The sequence below is a fragment of the Pseudophryne corroboree genome, unplaced genomic scaffold (genome assembly GCF_028390025.1).
Source record: "Pseudophryne corroboree isolate aPseCor3 unplaced genomic scaffold, aPseCor3.hap2 scaffold_711, whole genome shotgun sequence".
Lineage (NCBI taxonomy): Eukaryota > Metazoa > Chordata > Amphibia > Anura > Myobatrachidae > Pseudophryne > Pseudophryne corroboree.
The window spans coordinates 17501-32529 of NW_026970294.1; the positions used below are offsets into that span (position 1 = coordinate 17501).

The 15029-nt window shown below is 41.3% G+C and overlaps 49 non-coding genes and 18 pseudogenes across 49 annotated transcripts; all 67 read right to left on the reverse strand.

The window, feature by feature from the left end:
* LOC135039385 (5S ribosomal RNA) overlaps positions 1-37 on the reverse strand; it is a 119-nt pseudogene extending 82 nt beyond the window's left edge.
* A 107-nt stretch (positions 38-144) lies between these two features.
* On the reverse strand, positions 145-263 carry LOC135039633 (5S ribosomal RNA). Its single transcript, XR_010233631.1, has one exon. It is a non-coding gene; the product is annotated as a 5S ribosomal RNA (ribosomal RNA).
* Positions 264-370: 107 nt separating this feature from the next.
* Positions 371-489, reverse strand: LOC135038430 (5S ribosomal RNA). Its single transcript, XR_010232794.1, has one exon. It is a non-coding gene; the product is annotated as a 5S ribosomal RNA (ribosomal RNA).
* Positions 490-596: 107 nt separating this feature from the next.
* LOC135039645 (5S ribosomal RNA) lies at positions 597-715 on the reverse strand. Its single transcript, XR_010233643.1, has one exon. It is a non-coding gene; the product is annotated as a 5S ribosomal RNA (ribosomal RNA).
* Positions 716-822: 107 nt separating this feature from the next.
* Positions 823-941, reverse strand: LOC135038964 (5S ribosomal RNA). Its single transcript, XR_010233314.1, has one exon. It is a non-coding gene; the product is annotated as a 5S ribosomal RNA (ribosomal RNA).
* Positions 942-1048: 107 nt separating this feature from the next.
* LOC135039309 (5S ribosomal RNA) lies at positions 1049-1167 on the reverse strand (annotated as a pseudogene).
* Positions 1168-1274: 107 nt separating this feature from the next.
* LOC135038827 (5S ribosomal RNA) lies at positions 1275-1393 on the reverse strand. Its single transcript, XR_010233180.1, has one exon. It is a non-coding gene; the product is annotated as a 5S ribosomal RNA (ribosomal RNA).
* Positions 1394-1500: 107 nt separating this feature from the next.
* On the reverse strand, positions 1501-1619 carry LOC135039542 (5S ribosomal RNA). The gene has a single exon (XR_010233545.1). It is a non-coding gene; the product is annotated as a 5S ribosomal RNA (ribosomal RNA).
* Positions 1620-1726: 107 nt separating this feature from the next.
* On the reverse strand, positions 1727-1845 carry LOC135039437 (5S ribosomal RNA). The gene has a single exon (XR_010233442.1). It is a non-coding gene; the product is annotated as a 5S ribosomal RNA (ribosomal RNA).
* A 107-nt stretch (positions 1846-1952) lies between these two features.
* LOC135039248 (5S ribosomal RNA) lies at positions 1953-2071 on the reverse strand (annotated as a pseudogene).
* Positions 2072-2178: 107 nt separating this feature from the next.
* LOC135039801 (5S ribosomal RNA) lies at positions 2179-2297 on the reverse strand. Its single transcript, XR_010233793.1, has one exon. It is a non-coding gene; the product is annotated as a 5S ribosomal RNA (ribosomal RNA).
* A 107-nt stretch (positions 2298-2404) lies between these two features.
* On the reverse strand, positions 2405-2523 carry LOC135039169 (5S ribosomal RNA; annotated as a pseudogene).
* Positions 2524-2630: 107 nt separating this feature from the next.
* LOC135039175 (5S ribosomal RNA) lies at positions 2631-2749 on the reverse strand (annotated as a pseudogene).
* Positions 2750-2856: 107 nt separating this feature from the next.
* Positions 2857-2975, reverse strand: LOC135038778 (5S ribosomal RNA). Its single transcript, XR_010233132.1, has one exon. It is a non-coding gene; the product is annotated as a 5S ribosomal RNA (ribosomal RNA).
* Positions 2976-3082: 107 nt separating this feature from the next.
* Positions 3083-3201, reverse strand: LOC135039641 (5S ribosomal RNA). The gene has a single exon (XR_010233638.1). It is a non-coding gene; the product is annotated as a 5S ribosomal RNA (ribosomal RNA).
* Positions 3202-3308: 107 nt separating this feature from the next.
* On the reverse strand, positions 3309-3427 carry LOC135038485 (5S ribosomal RNA). Its single transcript, XR_010232848.1, has one exon. It is a non-coding gene; the product is annotated as a 5S ribosomal RNA (ribosomal RNA).
* A 107-nt stretch (positions 3428-3534) lies between these two features.
* LOC135039253 (5S ribosomal RNA) lies at positions 3535-3653 on the reverse strand (annotated as a pseudogene).
* A 107-nt stretch (positions 3654-3760) lies between these two features.
* LOC135039658 (5S ribosomal RNA) lies at positions 3761-3879 on the reverse strand. The gene has a single exon (XR_010233656.1). It is a non-coding gene; the product is annotated as a 5S ribosomal RNA (ribosomal RNA).
* A 107-nt stretch (positions 3880-3986) lies between these two features.
* Positions 3987-4105, reverse strand: LOC135038685 (5S ribosomal RNA). Its single transcript, XR_010233041.1, has one exon. It is a non-coding gene; the product is annotated as a 5S ribosomal RNA (ribosomal RNA).
* Positions 4106-4212: 107 nt separating this feature from the next.
* Positions 4213-4331, reverse strand: LOC135039101 (5S ribosomal RNA; annotated as a pseudogene).
* Positions 4332-4438: 107 nt separating this feature from the next.
* LOC135038962 (5S ribosomal RNA) lies at positions 4439-4557 on the reverse strand. The gene has a single exon (XR_010233312.1). It is a non-coding gene; the product is annotated as a 5S ribosomal RNA (ribosomal RNA).
* Positions 4558-4664: 107 nt separating this feature from the next.
* LOC135039669 (5S ribosomal RNA) lies at positions 4665-4783 on the reverse strand. Its single transcript, XR_010233667.1, has one exon. It is a non-coding gene; the product is annotated as a 5S ribosomal RNA (ribosomal RNA).
* A 107-nt stretch (positions 4784-4890) lies between these two features.
* LOC135039636 (5S ribosomal RNA) lies at positions 4891-5009 on the reverse strand. The gene has a single exon (XR_010233634.1). It is a non-coding gene; the product is annotated as a 5S ribosomal RNA (ribosomal RNA).
* Positions 5010-5116: 107 nt separating this feature from the next.
* Positions 5117-5235, reverse strand: LOC135039626 (5S ribosomal RNA). The gene has a single exon (XR_010233624.1). It is a non-coding gene; the product is annotated as a 5S ribosomal RNA (ribosomal RNA).
* A 107-nt stretch (positions 5236-5342) lies between these two features.
* LOC135039203 (5S ribosomal RNA) lies at positions 5343-5461 on the reverse strand (annotated as a pseudogene).
* A 107-nt stretch (positions 5462-5568) lies between these two features.
* LOC135039328 (5S ribosomal RNA) lies at positions 5569-5687 on the reverse strand (annotated as a pseudogene).
* A 107-nt stretch (positions 5688-5794) lies between these two features.
* Positions 5795-5913, reverse strand: LOC135039802 (5S ribosomal RNA). The gene has a single exon (XR_010233794.1). It is a non-coding gene; the product is annotated as a 5S ribosomal RNA (ribosomal RNA).
* Positions 5914-6020: 107 nt separating this feature from the next.
* Positions 6021-6139, reverse strand: LOC135039050 (5S ribosomal RNA; annotated as a pseudogene).
* Positions 6140-6246: 107 nt separating this feature from the next.
* On the reverse strand, positions 6247-6365 carry LOC135038828 (5S ribosomal RNA). The gene has a single exon (XR_010233181.1). It is a non-coding gene; the product is annotated as a 5S ribosomal RNA (ribosomal RNA).
* Positions 6366-6472: 107 nt separating this feature from the next.
* On the reverse strand, positions 6473-6591 carry LOC135039642 (5S ribosomal RNA). Its single transcript, XR_010233640.1, has one exon. It is a non-coding gene; the product is annotated as a 5S ribosomal RNA (ribosomal RNA).
* A 107-nt stretch (positions 6592-6698) lies between these two features.
* Positions 6699-6817, reverse strand: LOC135038431 (5S ribosomal RNA). Its single transcript, XR_010232795.1, has one exon. It is a non-coding gene; the product is annotated as a 5S ribosomal RNA (ribosomal RNA).
* Positions 6818-6924: 107 nt separating this feature from the next.
* On the reverse strand, positions 6925-7043 carry LOC135039680 (5S ribosomal RNA). Its single transcript, XR_010233678.1, has one exon. It is a non-coding gene; the product is annotated as a 5S ribosomal RNA (ribosomal RNA).
* A 107-nt stretch (positions 7044-7150) lies between these two features.
* Positions 7151-7269, reverse strand: LOC135038898 (5S ribosomal RNA). Its single transcript, XR_010233249.1, has one exon. It is a non-coding gene; the product is annotated as a 5S ribosomal RNA (ribosomal RNA).
* A 107-nt stretch (positions 7270-7376) lies between these two features.
* Positions 7377-7495, reverse strand: LOC135039311 (5S ribosomal RNA; annotated as a pseudogene).
* A 107-nt stretch (positions 7496-7602) lies between these two features.
* Positions 7603-7721, reverse strand: LOC135038829 (5S ribosomal RNA). Its single transcript, XR_010233182.1, has one exon. It is a non-coding gene; the product is annotated as a 5S ribosomal RNA (ribosomal RNA).
* Positions 7722-7828: 107 nt separating this feature from the next.
* Positions 7829-7947, reverse strand: LOC135039543 (5S ribosomal RNA). Its single transcript, XR_010233546.1, has one exon. It is a non-coding gene; the product is annotated as a 5S ribosomal RNA (ribosomal RNA).
* Positions 7948-8054: 107 nt separating this feature from the next.
* LOC135039504 (5S ribosomal RNA) lies at positions 8055-8173 on the reverse strand. The gene has a single exon (XR_010233508.1). It is a non-coding gene; the product is annotated as a 5S ribosomal RNA (ribosomal RNA).
* Positions 8174-8280: 107 nt separating this feature from the next.
* LOC135039249 (5S ribosomal RNA) lies at positions 8281-8399 on the reverse strand (annotated as a pseudogene).
* A 107-nt stretch (positions 8400-8506) lies between these two features.
* On the reverse strand, positions 8507-8625 carry LOC135039803 (5S ribosomal RNA). Its single transcript, XR_010233795.1, has one exon. It is a non-coding gene; the product is annotated as a 5S ribosomal RNA (ribosomal RNA).
* Positions 8626-8732: 107 nt separating this feature from the next.
* Positions 8733-8851, reverse strand: LOC135039170 (5S ribosomal RNA; annotated as a pseudogene).
* Positions 8852-8958: 107 nt separating this feature from the next.
* Positions 8959-9077, reverse strand: LOC135038830 (5S ribosomal RNA). Its single transcript, XR_010233183.1, has one exon. It is a non-coding gene; the product is annotated as a 5S ribosomal RNA (ribosomal RNA).
* Positions 9078-9184: 107 nt separating this feature from the next.
* LOC135039297 (5S ribosomal RNA) lies at positions 9185-9303 on the reverse strand (annotated as a pseudogene).
* Positions 9304-9410: 107 nt separating this feature from the next.
* On the reverse strand, positions 9411-9529 carry LOC135039643 (5S ribosomal RNA). Its single transcript, XR_010233641.1, has one exon. It is a non-coding gene; the product is annotated as a 5S ribosomal RNA (ribosomal RNA).
* A 107-nt stretch (positions 9530-9636) lies between these two features.
* LOC135038486 (5S ribosomal RNA) lies at positions 9637-9755 on the reverse strand. Its single transcript, XR_010232849.1, has one exon. It is a non-coding gene; the product is annotated as a 5S ribosomal RNA (ribosomal RNA).
* Positions 9756-9862: 107 nt separating this feature from the next.
* On the reverse strand, positions 9863-9981 carry LOC135038950 (5S ribosomal RNA). Its single transcript, XR_010233300.1, has one exon. It is a non-coding gene; the product is annotated as a 5S ribosomal RNA (ribosomal RNA).
* Positions 9982-10088: 107 nt separating this feature from the next.
* Positions 10089-10205, reverse strand: LOC135039387 (5S ribosomal RNA; annotated as a pseudogene).
* A 107-nt stretch (positions 10206-10312) lies between these two features.
* Positions 10313-10431, reverse strand: LOC135039544 (5S ribosomal RNA). The gene has a single exon (XR_010233547.1). It is a non-coding gene; the product is annotated as a 5S ribosomal RNA (ribosomal RNA).
* Positions 10432-10538: 107 nt separating this feature from the next.
* LOC135039448 (5S ribosomal RNA) lies at positions 10539-10657 on the reverse strand. Its single transcript, XR_010233453.1, has one exon. It is a non-coding gene; the product is annotated as a 5S ribosomal RNA (ribosomal RNA).
* A 107-nt stretch (positions 10658-10764) lies between these two features.
* On the reverse strand, positions 10765-10883 carry LOC135039250 (5S ribosomal RNA; annotated as a pseudogene).
* Positions 10884-10990: 107 nt separating this feature from the next.
* LOC135039171 (5S ribosomal RNA) lies at positions 10991-11109 on the reverse strand (annotated as a pseudogene).
* Positions 11110-11216: 107 nt separating this feature from the next.
* Positions 11217-11335, reverse strand: LOC135038831 (5S ribosomal RNA). The gene has a single exon (XR_010233184.1). It is a non-coding gene; the product is annotated as a 5S ribosomal RNA (ribosomal RNA).
* Positions 11336-11442: 107 nt separating this feature from the next.
* LOC135038780 (5S ribosomal RNA) lies at positions 11443-11561 on the reverse strand. The gene has a single exon (XR_010233134.1). It is a non-coding gene; the product is annotated as a 5S ribosomal RNA (ribosomal RNA).
* A 107-nt stretch (positions 11562-11668) lies between these two features.
* On the reverse strand, positions 11669-11787 carry LOC135039644 (5S ribosomal RNA). The gene has a single exon (XR_010233642.1). It is a non-coding gene; the product is annotated as a 5S ribosomal RNA (ribosomal RNA).
* Positions 11788-11894: 107 nt separating this feature from the next.
* Positions 11895-12013, reverse strand: LOC135038487 (5S ribosomal RNA). Its single transcript, XR_010232850.1, has one exon. It is a non-coding gene; the product is annotated as a 5S ribosomal RNA (ribosomal RNA).
* Positions 12014-12120: 107 nt separating this feature from the next.
* LOC135038739 (5S ribosomal RNA) lies at positions 12121-12239 on the reverse strand. Its single transcript, XR_010233094.1, has one exon. It is a non-coding gene; the product is annotated as a 5S ribosomal RNA (ribosomal RNA).
* Positions 12240-12346: 107 nt separating this feature from the next.
* On the reverse strand, positions 12347-12465 carry LOC135039579 (5S ribosomal RNA). Its single transcript, XR_010233580.1, has one exon. It is a non-coding gene; the product is annotated as a 5S ribosomal RNA (ribosomal RNA).
* A 107-nt stretch (positions 12466-12572) lies between these two features.
* LOC135038970 (5S ribosomal RNA) lies at positions 12573-12691 on the reverse strand. Its single transcript, XR_010233320.1, has one exon. It is a non-coding gene; the product is annotated as a 5S ribosomal RNA (ribosomal RNA).
* A 107-nt stretch (positions 12692-12798) lies between these two features.
* LOC135038703 (5S ribosomal RNA) lies at positions 12799-12917 on the reverse strand. The gene has a single exon (XR_010233059.1). It is a non-coding gene; the product is annotated as a 5S ribosomal RNA (ribosomal RNA).
* Positions 12918-13024: 107 nt separating this feature from the next.
* LOC135038517 (5S ribosomal RNA) lies at positions 13025-13143 on the reverse strand. The gene has a single exon (XR_010232879.1). It is a non-coding gene; the product is annotated as a 5S ribosomal RNA (ribosomal RNA).
* A 107-nt stretch (positions 13144-13250) lies between these two features.
* On the reverse strand, positions 13251-13369 carry LOC135038632 (5S ribosomal RNA). The gene has a single exon (XR_010232990.1). It is a non-coding gene; the product is annotated as a 5S ribosomal RNA (ribosomal RNA).
* Positions 13370-13476: 107 nt separating this feature from the next.
* Positions 13477-13595, reverse strand: LOC135039495 (5S ribosomal RNA). Its single transcript, XR_010233499.1, has one exon. It is a non-coding gene; the product is annotated as a 5S ribosomal RNA (ribosomal RNA).
* Positions 13596-13702: 107 nt separating this feature from the next.
* LOC135039692 (5S ribosomal RNA) lies at positions 13703-13821 on the reverse strand. Its single transcript, XR_010233689.1, has one exon. It is a non-coding gene; the product is annotated as a 5S ribosomal RNA (ribosomal RNA).
* A 107-nt stretch (positions 13822-13928) lies between these two features.
* On the reverse strand, positions 13929-14047 carry LOC135039768 (5S ribosomal RNA). The gene has a single exon (XR_010233761.1). It is a non-coding gene; the product is annotated as a 5S ribosomal RNA (ribosomal RNA).
* Positions 14048-14154: 107 nt separating this feature from the next.
* On the reverse strand, positions 14155-14273 carry LOC135038579 (5S ribosomal RNA). The gene has a single exon (XR_010232937.1). It is a non-coding gene; the product is annotated as a 5S ribosomal RNA (ribosomal RNA).
* Positions 14274-14380: 107 nt separating this feature from the next.
* LOC135039703 (5S ribosomal RNA) lies at positions 14381-14499 on the reverse strand. Its single transcript, XR_010233700.1, has one exon. It is a non-coding gene; the product is annotated as a 5S ribosomal RNA (ribosomal RNA).
* Positions 14500-14606: 107 nt separating this feature from the next.
* Positions 14607-14727, reverse strand: LOC135038954 (5S ribosomal RNA). The gene has a single exon (XR_010233304.1). It is a non-coding gene; the product is annotated as a 5S ribosomal RNA (ribosomal RNA).
* A 107-nt stretch (positions 14728-14834) lies between these two features.
* Positions 14835-14953, reverse strand: LOC135039073 (5S ribosomal RNA; annotated as a pseudogene).
* Positions 14954-15029: the final 76 nt, after the last annotated feature.

Consider the following 15029-nt stretch of genomic DNA (forward strand, 5'->3'; position numbering starts at 1 on the left):
TGAGATTTGGCGTATCCTGTGTGGTGTGGCTGTAGATGAGCTTTGTGGTTTCTGTTAGAACTTTTCTACTTCTAACTACTGGTTCATAAATGAATACGTTTTAAAATGGAATGCATCAACAGAACGGTGTTGGCAGTATAAAAATATCTACAGCACCTTGTATTCCCAGGTGGTCTCCCATCCAAGTACTAACCAGGCCCAACACTGCTTAGCTTCCAAGATCAGATGAGATTGGGCGTATCCAGTGTGGTGTGGCTGTAGATGAGCTTTGTGGTTTCTGTTTGAACTTTTCTACTTCTAACTACTGGTTCATAAATGAATACACTTGAAAATTGAATGCATCAACAGAACGGTGTTGGCAGTATAAAAATATCTACAACACCTTGTATTCCCAGGTGGTCTCCCATCCAAGTACTAACCAGGCCCAACACTGCTTAGCTTCCAAGCTCAGATGAGATTGGGCGTATCCAGTGTGGTGTGGCTGTAGATGAGCTTTATGGTTTCTGTTAGAACTTTTCTACTTCTAACTACTGTTTCATAAATGAATACGTTTGAAAATGGAATGCATCAACAGAACGGTGTTGGTAGTATAAAAATATCTACAGCACCTTGTATTCCCAGGTGGTCTCCCATCCAAGTACTAACCAGGCCCAACACTGCTTAGCTTCCAAGATCAGATGAGATTGGGCGTATCCAGTGTGGTGTGGCTGTAGATGAGCTTTGTAGTTTCTGTTAGAACTTTTCTACTTCTAACTACTGGTTCATAAATGAATACGTTTGAAAATGGAATGCATCAACAGAAGGGTGTTGGCAGTATAAAAATATCTACATCACCTTGTATTCCCAGGTGGTCTCCCATCCAAGTACTAACCAGGCCCTACACTGCTTAGCTTCCAAGATCAGATGAGATTGGGCGTATCCAGTGTAGTGTGACTGTAGATGAGCTTTGTGGTTTCTGTTAGAACTTTTCTACTTCTAACTACTGGTTCATAAATGAATACGTTTTAAAATGGAATGCATCAACAGAAGGGTGTTGGCAGTATAAAAATATCTACAGCACCTTGTATTCCCAGGTAGTCTCCCATCCAAATACTAACCAGGCACAACACTGCTTAGCTTCCAAGATCAGATGAGATTGGTCGTATCCAGTGTGGTGTGGCTGTAGATGAGCTTTGTGGTTTCTGTTAGAACTTTTCTACTTCTAACTACTGGTTCATAAATGAATACGTTTTAAAATGGAATCCATCAACAGAATGGTGTTGGCAGTATAAAAATATCTACAGCACCTTGTATTCCCAGGTGGTCTCCCATCCAAGTACTAACCAGGCCCAACACTGCTTAGCTTCCAAGCTCAGATGAGTTTGGGCGAATCCAGTGTGGTGTGGCTGTAGATGAGCTTTGTGGTTTCTGTTAGAACTTTTCTACTTCTAACTACTGGTTCATAAATGAATACGTTTGAAAATGGAATGCATCAACAGAACCGTGTTGGCAGTATAAAAATATCTACAGCACCTTGTACTCCCAGGTGGTCTCCCATCCAAGTACTAACCAGGCCCAACACTGCTTAGCTTCCAAGATCAGATGAGATTGGGCGTATCCAGTGTGGTGTGGCTGTAGATGAGCTTTGTGGTTTCTGTTTGAACTTTTCTACTTCTAACTACTGGTTCATAAATGAATACATTTGAAAATTGAATGCATCAACAGAACGGTGTTGGCAGTATAAAAATATCTACAGCACCTTGTATTCCCAGGTGGTCTCCCATCCAAGTACTAACCTGGCCCAACACTGCTTAGCTTCCAAGATCAGATGAGATTGGGCGTATCCAGTGTGGTGTGGCTGTAGATGAGCTTTGTGGTTTCTGTTAGAACTTTTCTACTTCTAACTACTGGTTCATAAATGAATACGTTTTAAAATGGAATGCATCAACAGAAGGGTGTTGGCAGTATAAAAATATCTACAGCACCTTGTATTCCCAGGTAGTCTCCCATCCAAATACTAACCAGGCACAACACTGTTTAGCTTCCAAGATCAGATGAGATTGGGCGTATCCAGTGTGGTGTGGCTGTAGATGAGCTTTGTGGTTTCTGTTAGAACTTTTCTACTTCTAACTACTGGTTCATAAATGAATACGTTTTAAAATGGAATCCATCAACAGAACGGTGTTGGCAGTATAAAAATATCTACAGCACCTTGTATTCCCAGGTGGTCTCCCATCCAAGTACTAACCAGGCCCAACACTGCTTAGCTTCCAAGATCAGATGAGATTGGACGTATCCAGTGTGGTGTGGCTGTAGATGAACTTTTTGGTTTCTGTTAGAACTTTTCTACTTCTAACTCCTGGTTCATAAATGAATACGTTTAAAAATGGAATGCATCAACAGAACTGTGTTTTCAGTATAAAAATATCTACAGCACCTTGTATTACCGGGTGGACTCCCATCCAAGTACTAACCAGGCCCAACACTGCTTAGCTTCCAAGATCAGATGAGATTGGGCGTATCCAGTGTGGTGTTGCTGTAGATGAACTTTCTGTTTTCTGTTAGAACTTTTCTACTTCTAACTACTGGTTCATAAATGAATACGTTTTAAAATGGAATGCATCAACAGAACGGTGTTGGCAGTATAAAAATATCTACAGCACCTTGTATTCCCAGGTGGTCTCTCATCCAAGTACTAACCAGGCCCAACACTGCTTAGCTTCCAAGCTCAGATGAGTTTGGGCGAATCCAGTGTGGTGTGGCTGTAGATGAGCTTTGTGGTTTCTGTTAGAACTTTTCTACTTCTAACTACTGGTTCATAAATGAATACGTTTGAAAATGGAATGCATCAACAGAACGGTGTTGGCAGTATAAAAATATCTACAGCACCTTGTATTCCCAGGTGGTCTCCCATCCAAGTACTAACCAGGCCCAACACTGCTTAGTTTCCAAGATCAGATGAGATTGGGCGTATCCAGTGTGGTGTGGCTGCAGATGAGCTTTGTGGTTTCTGTTTGAACTTTTCTACTTCTAACTACTGGTTCATAAATGAATACATTTGAAAATTGAATGCATCAACAGAACGGTGTTGGCAGTATAAAAATATCTACAGCACCTTGTATTCCCAGGTGGTCTCCCATCCAAGTACTAACCAGGCCCAACACTGCTTAGCTTCCAAGATCAGATGAGATTGGGCGTATCCAGTGTGGTGTTGCTGTAGATGAACTTTCTGGTTTCTGTTAGAACTTTTCTACTTCTAACTACTGGTTCATAAATGAATACGTTTTAAAATGGAATGCATCAACAGAATGGTGTTGGCAGTATAAAAATATCTACAGCACCTTGTATTCCCAGGTGGTCTCCCATCCAAGTACTAACCAGGCCCAACACTGCTTAGCTTCCAAGATCAGATGAGATTGGGCATATCCAGTGTGGTGTGGCTGTAGAAGAGCTTTGTGGTTTCTGTTAGTACTTTTCTACTTCTAACTACTGGTTCATAAATGAATACGTTTGAAAATGGAATGCATCAACAGAACGGTGTTGGTAGTATAAAAATATCTACAGCACCTTGTATTCCCAGGTGGTCTCCCATCCAAGTACTAACCAGGCCCAACACTGCTAAGCTTCCAAGATCAGATGAGATTGGACGTATCCAGTGTGCTGTGGCTGTAGATGAACTTTTTGGTTTCTGTTAGAACTTTTCTACTTCTAACTACTGGTTCATAAATGAATACGTTTTAAAATGGAAGGCATCAACAGAACGGTGTTGGCAGTATAAAATTATCTACAGCACCTTGTATTCCCAGGTGGTCTCCCATCCAAGTACTAACCAGGCCCAACACTGCTTAGCTTCCAAGATCAGATGAGATTGGGCGTATCCAGTGTGGTGTGGCTGTAGATGAGCTTTGTGGTTTCTGTTAGAACTTTTCTACTTCTAACTACTGGTTCATAAATGAATACGTTTGAAAATGGAATGCATCAACAAAACGGTGTTGGCAGTATAAAAATATCTACAGCACCTTGTATTCCAAGGTGGTCTCCCATCCAAGTACTAACCAGGCCCAACACTGCTTAGCTTCCAAGATCAGATGAGATTGGGCGTACCCAGTGTGGTGTGGCTGTAGATGAGCTTTGTGGTTTCTGTTAGAACTTTTCTACTTCTAACTACTGGTTCATAAATGAATACGTTTGAAAATGGAATGCATCAACAGAACGGTGTTGGCAGTATAAAAATAACTACAGCACCTTGTATTCCCAGGTAATCTCCCATCCAAGTACTAACCAGGCCCAACACTGCTTAGCTACCAAGATCAGATGAGATTGGGCGTATCCAGTGTGGTGTGGCTGTAGATGAGCTTTGTGGTTTCTGTTAGAACTTTTCTACTTCTAACTACTGGTTCATAAATGAATACGTTTGAAAATGGAATGCATCAACAGAACGGTGTTGGCAGTATAAAAATATCTACAGCACCTTGTATTCCCAGGTGGTCTCCCATCCAAGTACTAACCAGGCCCAACACTGCTAAGCTTCCAAGATCAGATGAGATTGGACGTATCCAGTGTGGTGTGGCTGTAGATGAACTTTTTGGTTTCTGTTAGAACTTTTCTACTTCTAACTACTGGTTCATAATTGAATACGTTTTAAAATGGAATGCATCAACAGAACGGTGTTGGCAGTATAAAATTATCTACAGCACCTTGTATTCCCAGGTGGTCTCCCATCCAAGTACTAACCAGGCCCAACACTGCTTAGCTTCCAAGATCAGATGAGATTGGGCGTATCCAGTGTGGTGTGGCTGTAGATGAGCTTTGTAGTTTCTGTTAGAACTTTTCTACTTCTAACTACTGGTTCATAAATGAATACGTTTGAAAATGGAATGCATCAACAGAACGGTGTTGGCAGTATAAAAATATCTACAGCACCTTGTATTCCCAGGTGGTCTCCCATCCAAGTACTAACCAGGCCCAACACTGCTTAGCTTCCAAGATCAGATGAGATTGGGCGTACCCAGTGTGGTGTGGCTGTAGATGAGCTTTGTGGTTTCTGTTAGAACTTTTCTACTTCTAACTACTGGTTCATAAATGAATACGTTTGAAAATGGAATGCATCAACAGAACGGTGTTGGCAGTATAAAAATAACTACAGCACCTTGTATTCCCAGGTGGTCTCCCATCCAAGTACTAACCAGGCCCAACACTGCTTAGCTTCCAAGATCAGATGAGATTGGGCGTATCCAGTGTGGTGTGGCTGTAGATGAGCTTTGTGGTTTCTGTTAGAACTTTTCTACTTTTAACTACTGGTTCATAAATGAATACGTTTGAAAATGGAATGCATCAACAGAACGGTGTTGGCAGTATAAAAATATCTACAGCACCTTGTATTCCCAGGTGGTCTCCCATCCAAGTACTAACCAGGCCCAACACTGCTTAGTTTCCAAGAACAGATGAGATTGGGCGTATTCAGTATGGTGTTGCTGTAGATGATCTTTCTGGTTTCTGTTAGAACTTTTCTACTTCTAACTACTTGTTCATAAATGAATACGTTTTAAAATGGAATGCATCAACAGAACGGTGTTGGCAGTATAAAATTATCTACAGCACCTTGTATTCCCAGGTAGTCTCCCATCCAAATACTAACCAGGCACAACACTGTTTAGCTTCCAAGATCAGATGAGATTGGGCGTATCCTGTGTGGTGTGGCTGTAGATGAGCTTTGTGGTTTCTGTTAGAACTTTTCTACTTCTAACTACTGGTTCATAAATGAATACGTTTTAAAATGGAATCCATCAACAGAACGGTGTTGGCAGTATAAAAATATCTACAGCACCTTGTATTCCCAGGTGGTCTCCCATCCAAGTACTAACCAGGCCCAACACTGCTTAGCTTCCAAGATCAGATGAGATTGGACGTATCCAGTGTGGTGTGGCTGTAGATGAACTTTTTGGTTTCTGTTAGAACTTTTCTACTTCTAACTCATGGTTCATAAATGAATACGTTTAAAAATGGAATGCATCAACAGAACGGTGTTTTCAGTATAAAAATATCTACAGCACCTTGTATTACCGGGTGGTCTCCCATCCAAGTACTAACCAGGCCCAACACTGCTTAGCTTCCAAGATCAGATGAGATTGGGCGTATCCAGTGTGGTGTTGCTGTAGATGAACTTTCTGTTTTCTATTAGAACTTTTCTACTTCTAACTACTGGTTCATAAATGAATACGTTTTAAAATGGAATGCATCAACAGAACGGTGTTGGCAGTATAAAAATATCTACAGCACCTTGTATTCCCAGGTGGTCTCCCATCCAAGTACTAACCAGGCCCAACACTGCTTAGCTTCCAAGCTCAGATGAGTTTGGGCGAATCCAGTGTGGTGTGGCTGTAGATGAGCTTTGTGGTTTCTGTTAGAACTTTTCTACTTCTAACTACTGGTTCATAAATGAATACGTTTTAAAATGGAATGCATCAACAGAACGGTGTTGGCAGTATAAAAATATCTACAGCACCTTGTATTCCCAGGTGGTCTCCCATCCAAGTACTAACCAGGCCCAACACTGCTTAGCTTCCAAGATCAGATGAGATTGGGCGTATCCAGTGTGGTGTTGCTGTAGATGAGCTTTGTGGTTTCTGTTTGAACTTTTCTACTTCTAACTATTGGTTCATAAATGAATACACTTGAAAATTGAATGCATCAACAGAACGGTGTTGGCAGTATAAAAATATCTACAACACCTTGTATTCCCAGGTGGTCTCCCATCCAAGTACTAACCAGGCCCAACACTGCTTAGCTTCCAAGCTCAGATGAGATTGGGCGTATCCAGTGTGGTGTGGCTGTAGATGAGCTTTATGGTTTCTGTTAGAACTTTTCTACTTCTAACTACTGTTTCATAAATGAATACGTTTGAAAATGGAATGCATCAACAGAACGGTGTTGGTAGTATAAAAATATCTACAGCACCTTGTATTCCCAGGTGGTCTCCCATCCAAGTACTAACCAGGCCCAACACTGCTTAGCTTCCAAGATCAGATGAGATTGGGCGTATCCAGTGTGGTGTGGCTGTAGATGAGCTTTGTGGTTTCTGTTAGAACTTTTCTACTTCTAACTACTGGTTCATAAATGAATACGTTTGAAAATGGAATGCATCAACAGAAGGGTGTTGGCAGTATAAAAATATCTACATCACCTTGTATTCCCAGGTGGTCTCCCATCCAAGTACTAACCAGGCCCTACACTGCTTAGCTTCCAAGATCAGATGAGATTGGGCGTATCCAGTGTAGTGTGGCTGTAGATGAGCTTTGTGGTTTCTGTTAGAACTTTTCTACTTCTAACTACTGGTTCATAAATGAATACGTTTTAAAATGGAATGCATCAACAGAAGGGTGTTGGCAGTATAAAAATATCTACAGCACCTTGTATTCCCAGGTAGTCTCCCATCCAAATACTAACCAGGCACAACACTGCTTAGCTTCCAAGATCAGATGAGATTGGTCGTATCCAGTGTGGTGTGGCTGTAGATGAGCTTTGTGGTTTCTGTTAGAACTTTTCTACTTCTAACTACTGGTTCATAAATGAATACGTTTTAAAATGGAATCCATCAACAGAATGGTGTTGGCAGTATAAAAATATCTACAGCACCTTGTATTCCCAGGTGGTCTCCCATCCAAGTACTAACCAGGCCCAACACTGCTTAGCTTCCAAGCTCAGATGAGTTTGGGCGAATCCAGTGTGGTGTGGCTGTAGATGAGCTTTGTGGTTTCTGTTAGAACTTTTCTACTTCTAACTACTGGTTCATAAATGAATACGTTTGAAAATGGAATGCATCAACAGAACCGTGTTGGCAGTATAAAAATATCTACAGCACCTTGTACTCCCAGGTGGTCTCCCATCCAAGTACTAACCAGGCCCAACACTGCTTAGCTTCCAAGATCAGATGAGATTGGGCGTATCCAGTGTGGTGTGGCTGTAGATGAGCTTTGTGGTTTCTGTTTGAACTTTTCTACTTCTAACTACTGGTTCATAAATGAATACATTTGAAAATTGAATGCATCAACAGAACGGTGTTGGCAGTATAAAAATATCTACAGCACCTTGTATTCCCAGGTGGTCTCCCATCCAAGTACTAACCTGGCCCAACACTGCTTAGCTTCCAAGATCAGACGAGATTGGGCGTATCCAGTGTGGTGTGGCTGTAGATGAGCTTTGTGGTTTCTGTTAGAACTTTTCTACTTCTAACTACTGGTTCATAAATGAATACGTTTTAAAATGGAATGCATCAACAGAAGGGTGTTGGCAGTATAAAAATATCTACAGCACCTTGTATTCCCAGGTAGTCTCCCATCCAAATACTAACCAGGCACAACACTGTTTAGCTTCCAAGATCAGATGAGATTGGGCGTATCCAGTGTGGTGTGGCTGTAGATGAGCTTTGTGGTTTCTGTTAGAACTTTTCTACTTCTAACTACTGGTTCATAAATGAATACGTTTTAAAATGGAATCCATCAACAGAACGGTGTTGGCAGTATAAAAATATCTACAGCACCTTGTATTCCCAGGTGGTCTCCCATCCAAGTACTAACCAGGCCCAACACTGCTTAGCTTCCAAGATCAGATGAGATTGGACGTATCCAGTGTGGTGTGGCTGTAGATGAACTTTTTGGTTTCTGTTAGAACTTTTCTACTTCTAACTCCTGGTTCATAAATGAATACGTTTAAAAATGGAATGCATCAACAGAACTGTGTTTTCAGTATAAAAATATCTACAGCACCTTGTATTACCGGGTGGACTCCCATCCAAGTACTAACCAGGCCCAACACTGCTTAGCTTCCAAGATCAGATGAGATTGGGCGTATCCAGTGTGGTGTTGCTGTAGATGAACTTTCTGTTTTCTGTTAGAACTTTTCTACTTCTAACTACTGGTTCATAAATGAATACGTTTTAAAATGGAATGCATCAACAGAACGGTGTTGGCAGTATAAAAATATCTACAGCACCTTGTATTCCCAGGTGGTCTCCCATCCAAGTACTAACCAGGCCCAACACTGCTTAGCTTCCAAGCTCAGATGAGTTTGGGCGAATCCAGTGTGGTGTGGCTGTAGATGAGCTTTGTGGTTTCTGTTAGAACTTTTCTACTTCTAACTACTGGTTCATAAATGAATACGTTTGAAAATGGAATGCATCAACAGAACGGTGTTGGCAGTATAAAAATATCTACAGCACCTTGTATTCCCAGGTGGTCTCCATTCCAAGTACTAACCAGGCCCAACACTGCTTAGTTTCCAAGATCAGATGAGATTGGGCGTATCCAGTGTGGTGTGGCTGCAGATGAGCTTTGTGGTTTCTGTTTGAACTTTTCTACTTCTAACTACTGGTTCATAAATGAATACATTTGAAAATTGAATGCATCAACAGAACGGTGTTGGCAGTATAAAAATATCTACAGCACCTTGTATTCCCAGGTGGTCTCCCATCCAAGTACTAACCAGGCCCAACACTGCTTAGCTTCCAAGATCAGATGAGATTGGGCGTATCCAGTGTGGTGTTGCTGTAGATGAACTTTCTGATTTCTGTTAGAACTTTTCTACTTCTAACTACTGGTTCATAAATGAATACGTTTTAAAATGGAATGCATCAAAAGAATGGTGTTGGCAGTATAAAAATATCTACAGCACCTTGTATTCCCAGGTGGTCTCCCATCCAAGTACTAACCAGGCCCAACACTGCTTAGCTTCCAAGATCAGATGAGATTGGGCATATCCAGTGTGGTGTGGCTGTAGAAGAGCTTTGTGGTTTCTGTTAGTACTTTTCTACTTCTAACTACTGGTTCATAAATGAATACGTTTGAAAATGGAATGCATCAACAGAACGGTGTTGGTAGTATAAAAATATCTACAGCACCTTGTATTCCCAGGTGGTCTCCCATCCAAATACTAGCCAGGCCCAACACTGCTTAGCTTCCAAGATCAGATGAGATTGGTCGTATCCAGTGTGGTGTGGCTGTAGATGAGCTTTGTGGTTTCTGTTAGAACTTTTCTACTTCTAACTACTGGTTCATAAATGAATACGTTTTAAAATGGAATCCATCAACAGAATGGTGTTGGCAGTATAAAAATATCTACAGCACCTTGTATTCCCAGGTGGTCTCCCATCCAAGTACTAACCAGGCCCAACTTCTTAGCTTCCAAGCTCAGATGAGTTTGGGCGAATCCAGTGTGGTGTGGCTGTAGATAAGCTTTGTGGTTTCTGTTAGAACTTTTCTACTTCTAACTACTGGTTCATAAATGAATACGTTTGAAAATGGAATGCATCAACAGAACCGTGTTGGCAGTATAAAAATATCTACAGCACCTTGTACTCCCAGGTGGTCTCCCATCCAAGTACTAACCAGGCCCAACACTGCTTAGCTTCCAAGATCAGATGAGATTGGGCGTATCCAGTGTGGTGTGGCTGTAGATGAGCTTTGTGGTTTCTGTTTGAACTTTTCTACTTCTAACTACTGGTTCATAAATGAATACATTTGAAAATTGAATGCATCAACAGAACGGTGTTGGCAGTATAAAAATATCTACAGCACCTTGTATTCCCAGGTGGTCTCCCATCCAAGTACTAACCTGGCCCAACACTGCTTAGCTTCCAAGATCAGATGAGATTGGGCGTATCCAGTGTGGTGTGGCTGTAGATGAGCTTTGTGGTTTCTGTTAGAACTTTTCTACTTCTAACTACTGGTTCATAAATGAATACGTTTTAAAATGGAATGCATCAACAGAAGGGTGTTGGCAGTATAAAAATATCTACAGCACCTTGTATTCCCAGGTAGTCTCCCATCCAAATACTAACCAGGCACAACACTGTTTAGCTTCCAAGATCAGATGAGATTGGGCGTATCCAGTGTGGTGTGGCTGTAGATGAGCTTTGTGGTTTCTGTTAGAACTTTTCTACTTCTAACTACTGGTTCATAAATGAATACGTTTTAAAATGGAATCCATCAACAGAACGGTGTTGGCAGTATAAAAATATCTACAGCACCTTGTATTACCGGGTGGACTCCCATCCAAGTACTAACCAGGCCCAACACTGCTTAGCTTCCAAGATCAGATGAGATTGGGCGTATCCAGTGTGGTGTTGCTGTAGATGAACTTTCTGTTTTCTGTTAGAACTTTTCTACTTCTAACTACTGGTTCATAAATGAATACGTTTTAAAATGGAATGCATCAACAGAACGGTGTTGGCAGTATAAAAATATCTACAGCACCTTGTATTCCCAGGTGGTCTCCCATCCAAGTACTAACCAGGCCCAACACTGCTTAGCTTCCAAGCTCAGATGAGTTTGGGCGAATCCAGTGTGGTGTGGCTGTAGATGAGCTTTGTGGTTTCTGTTAGAACTTTTCTACTTCTAACTACTGGTTCATAAATGAATACGTTTGAAAATGGAATGCATCAACAGAACGGTGTTGGCAGTATAAAAATATCTACAGCACCTTGTATTCCCAGGTGGTCTCCCATCCAAGTACTAACCAGGCCCAACACTGCTTAGTTTCCAAGATCAGATGAGATTGGGCGTATCCAGTGTGGTGTGGCTGCAGATGAGCTTTGTGGTTTCTGTTTGAACTTTTCTACTTCTAACTACTGGTTCATAAATGAATACATTTGAAAATTGAATGCATCAACAGAACGGTGTTGGCAGTATAAAAATATCTACAGCACCTTGTATTCCCAGGTGGTCTCCCATCCAAGTACTAACCAGGCCCAACACTGCTTAGCTTCCAAGATCAGATGAGATTGGGCGTATCCAGTGTGGTGTTGCTGTAGATGAACTTTCTGATTTCTGTTAGAACTTTTCTACTTCTAACTACTGGTTCATAAATGAATACGTTTTAAAATGGAATGCATCAAAAGAATGGTGTTGGCAGTATAAAAATATCTACAGCACCTTGTATTCCCAGGTGGTCTCCCATCCAAGTACTAACCAGGCCCAACACTGCTTAGCTTCCAAGATCAGATGAGATTGGGCATATCCAGTGTGGTGTGGCTGTAGAAGAGCTTTGTGGTTTCTGTTAGTACTTTTCTACTTCTAACTACTGGTTCATAAATGAATACGTTTGAAAATGGAATGCATCAACAGAACGGTGTTGGTAGTATAAAAATATCTACAGCACCTTGTATTCCCAGGTGGTCTCCCATCCAAATACTAGCCAGGCCCAACACTGCTTAGCTTCCAAGCTCAGATGAGATTGGGCGTATCCAGTGTGGTGTGGCTGTAGATGAGCTTTATGGTTTCTGTTAGAACTTTTCTACTTCTAACTACTGTTTCATAAATGAATACGTTTGAAAATGGAATGCATCAACAGAACGGTGTTGGTAGTATAAAAATATCTACAGCACCTTATATTCCCAGGTGGTCTCCCATCCAAGTACTAACCAGGCCCAACACTGCTTAGCTTCCAAGATCAGATGAGATTGGGCGTATCCAGTGTGGTGTGGCTGTAGATGAACTTAGTGGTTTCTGTTAGAACTTTTCTACTTCTAACTACTGGTTCATAAATGAATACGTTTGAAAATGGAATGCATCAACAGAAGGGTGTTGGCAGTATAAAAATACCTACATCACCTTGTATTCCCAGGTGGTCTCCCATCCAAGTACTAACCAGGCCCTACACTGCTTAGCTTCCAAGATCAGATGAGATTGGGCGTATCCAGTGTAGTGTGGCTGTAGATGAGCTTTGTGGTTTCTGTTAGAACTTTTCTACTTCTAACTACTGGTTCATAAATGAATACGTTTGAAAATGGAATGCATCAACAGAAGGGTGTTGGCAGTATAAAAATATCTACAGCACCTTGTATTCCCAGGTAGTCTCCCATCCAAGTACTAACCAGGCCCAACACTGCTTAGCTTCCAAGATCAGATGAGATTGGGCGTATCCAGTGTGGTGTTGCTGTAGATGAAATTTCTGGTTTCTGTTAGAACTTTTCTACTTCTAACTACTGGTTCATAAATAAATACGTTTTAAAATGGAATGCATCAACAGAACGGTGTTGGCAGTATAAAAATATCTACATCACCTTGTATTCCCAGGTGGTCTCCCATCCAAGTACTAACCAGGCCCAACACTGCTTAGCTTCCAAGATCAGATGAGATTGGGCGTATCCAGTGTGGTGTGGCTGTAGATGAGCTTTGTGGTTTCTGTTAGAACTTTTCTACTTCTAACTACTGGTTCATAAATGAATTCGTTTGAAAATGGAATGCATCAACAGAACGGTGTTGGCAGTATAAAAATATCTACAGCACCTTGCATTCCCAGGTGGTCTCCCATCCAAGTACTAACCAGGCCCAACACTGCTTAGCTTCCAAGATCAGATGAGATTGGACGTATCCAGTGTGGTGTGGCTGTAGATGAACTTTTTGGTTTCTGTTAGAACTTTTCTACTTCTAACTACTGGTTCATAAATGAATAAGTTTTAAAATGGAATGCATCAACAGAACGGTGTTGGCAGTATAAAATTATCTACAGCACCTTGTATTCCCAGGCGGTCTCCCATCCAAGTACTAACCAGGCCCAACACTGCTTAGCTTCCAAGATCAGATGAGATTGGGCGTATCCAGTGTGGTGTGGCTGTAGATGAGCTTTATGGTTTCTGTTTGAACTTTTCTACTTCTAACTACTGGTTCATAAATGAATACATTTGAAAATTGAATGCATCAACAGAACGGTGTTGGCAGTATAAAAATATCTACAGCACCTTGTATTCCCAGGTGGTCTCCCATCCAAGTACTAACCAGGCCCAACACTGCTTAGCTTCCAAGATCAGATGAGATTGGGCGTATCCAGTGTGGTGTGGCTGTAGATGAGTTTTGTGGTTTCTGTTAGAACTTTTCTACTTCTAACTACTGGTTCATAAATGAATACGTTTGAAAATGGATTGCATCAACAGAAGGGTGTTGGCAGTATAAAAATATCTACAGCACCTTGTATTCCCAGGTGGTCTCCCATCCAAGTACTAACCAGGCCCAACACTGCTTAACTTCCAAGATCAGATGAGATTGGGCGTATCCAGTGTGGTGTGGCTGTAGATGAACTTTGTGGTTTCTGTTAGAACTTTTCTACTTCTAACTACTGGTTCATAAAAGAATACGTTTGAAAATGGAATGCATCAACAGAACGGTGTTGGCAGTATAAAATTATCTACAGCATCTTGTATTCCCAGGTGGTCTCCCATCCAAGTACTAACCAGGCCCAACACTGCTTAGCTTCCAAGATCAGATGAGATTGGGCGTATCCAGTGTGGTGTGGCTGTAGATGAACTTTGTGGTTTCTGTTAGAACTTTTCTACTTCTAACTACTGGTTCATAAATGAATACGTTTTAAAATGGAATGCATCAACAGAACGGTGTTGGTAGTATAAAAATATCTACAGCACCTTGTATTCCCAGGTGGTCTCCCATCCAAGTACTAACCAGGCCCAACACTGCTTAGCTTCCAAGATCAGATGAGATTGGGCGTATCCAGTGTGGTGTGGCTGTAGATGAACTTTGTGGTTTCTGTTAGAACTTTTCTACTTCTAACTACTGGTTCATAAATGAATACGTTTTAAAATGGAATGCATCAACAGAACGGTGTTGGCAGTATAAAAATATCTACAGCACCTTTTATATTCCCAGGTGGTCTCCCATCCAAGTACTTACCAGGCCCAACACTGCTTAGCTTCCAAGATCAGATGAGATTGGGCGTATCCAGTGTGGTGTGGCTGTAGATGAGCTTTGTGGTTTCTGTTAGAACTTTTCTACTTCTAACTACTGGTTCATAAATGAATACGTTTGAAAATGGAATGCATCAACAGAACGGTGTTGGCAGTATAAACATATCTACAGCACCTTGTATTTCCAGGTGGTCTCCCATCCAAGTACTAACCAGGCCCAACACTGCTTAGCTTCCAAGATCAGATGAGATTGGACGTATCCAGTATGGTGTGGCTGTAGATGAACTTTTTGGTTTCTGTTAGAACTTTTCTACTTCTAACTACTGGTTCATAAATGAATACGTTTTAAAATGGAATG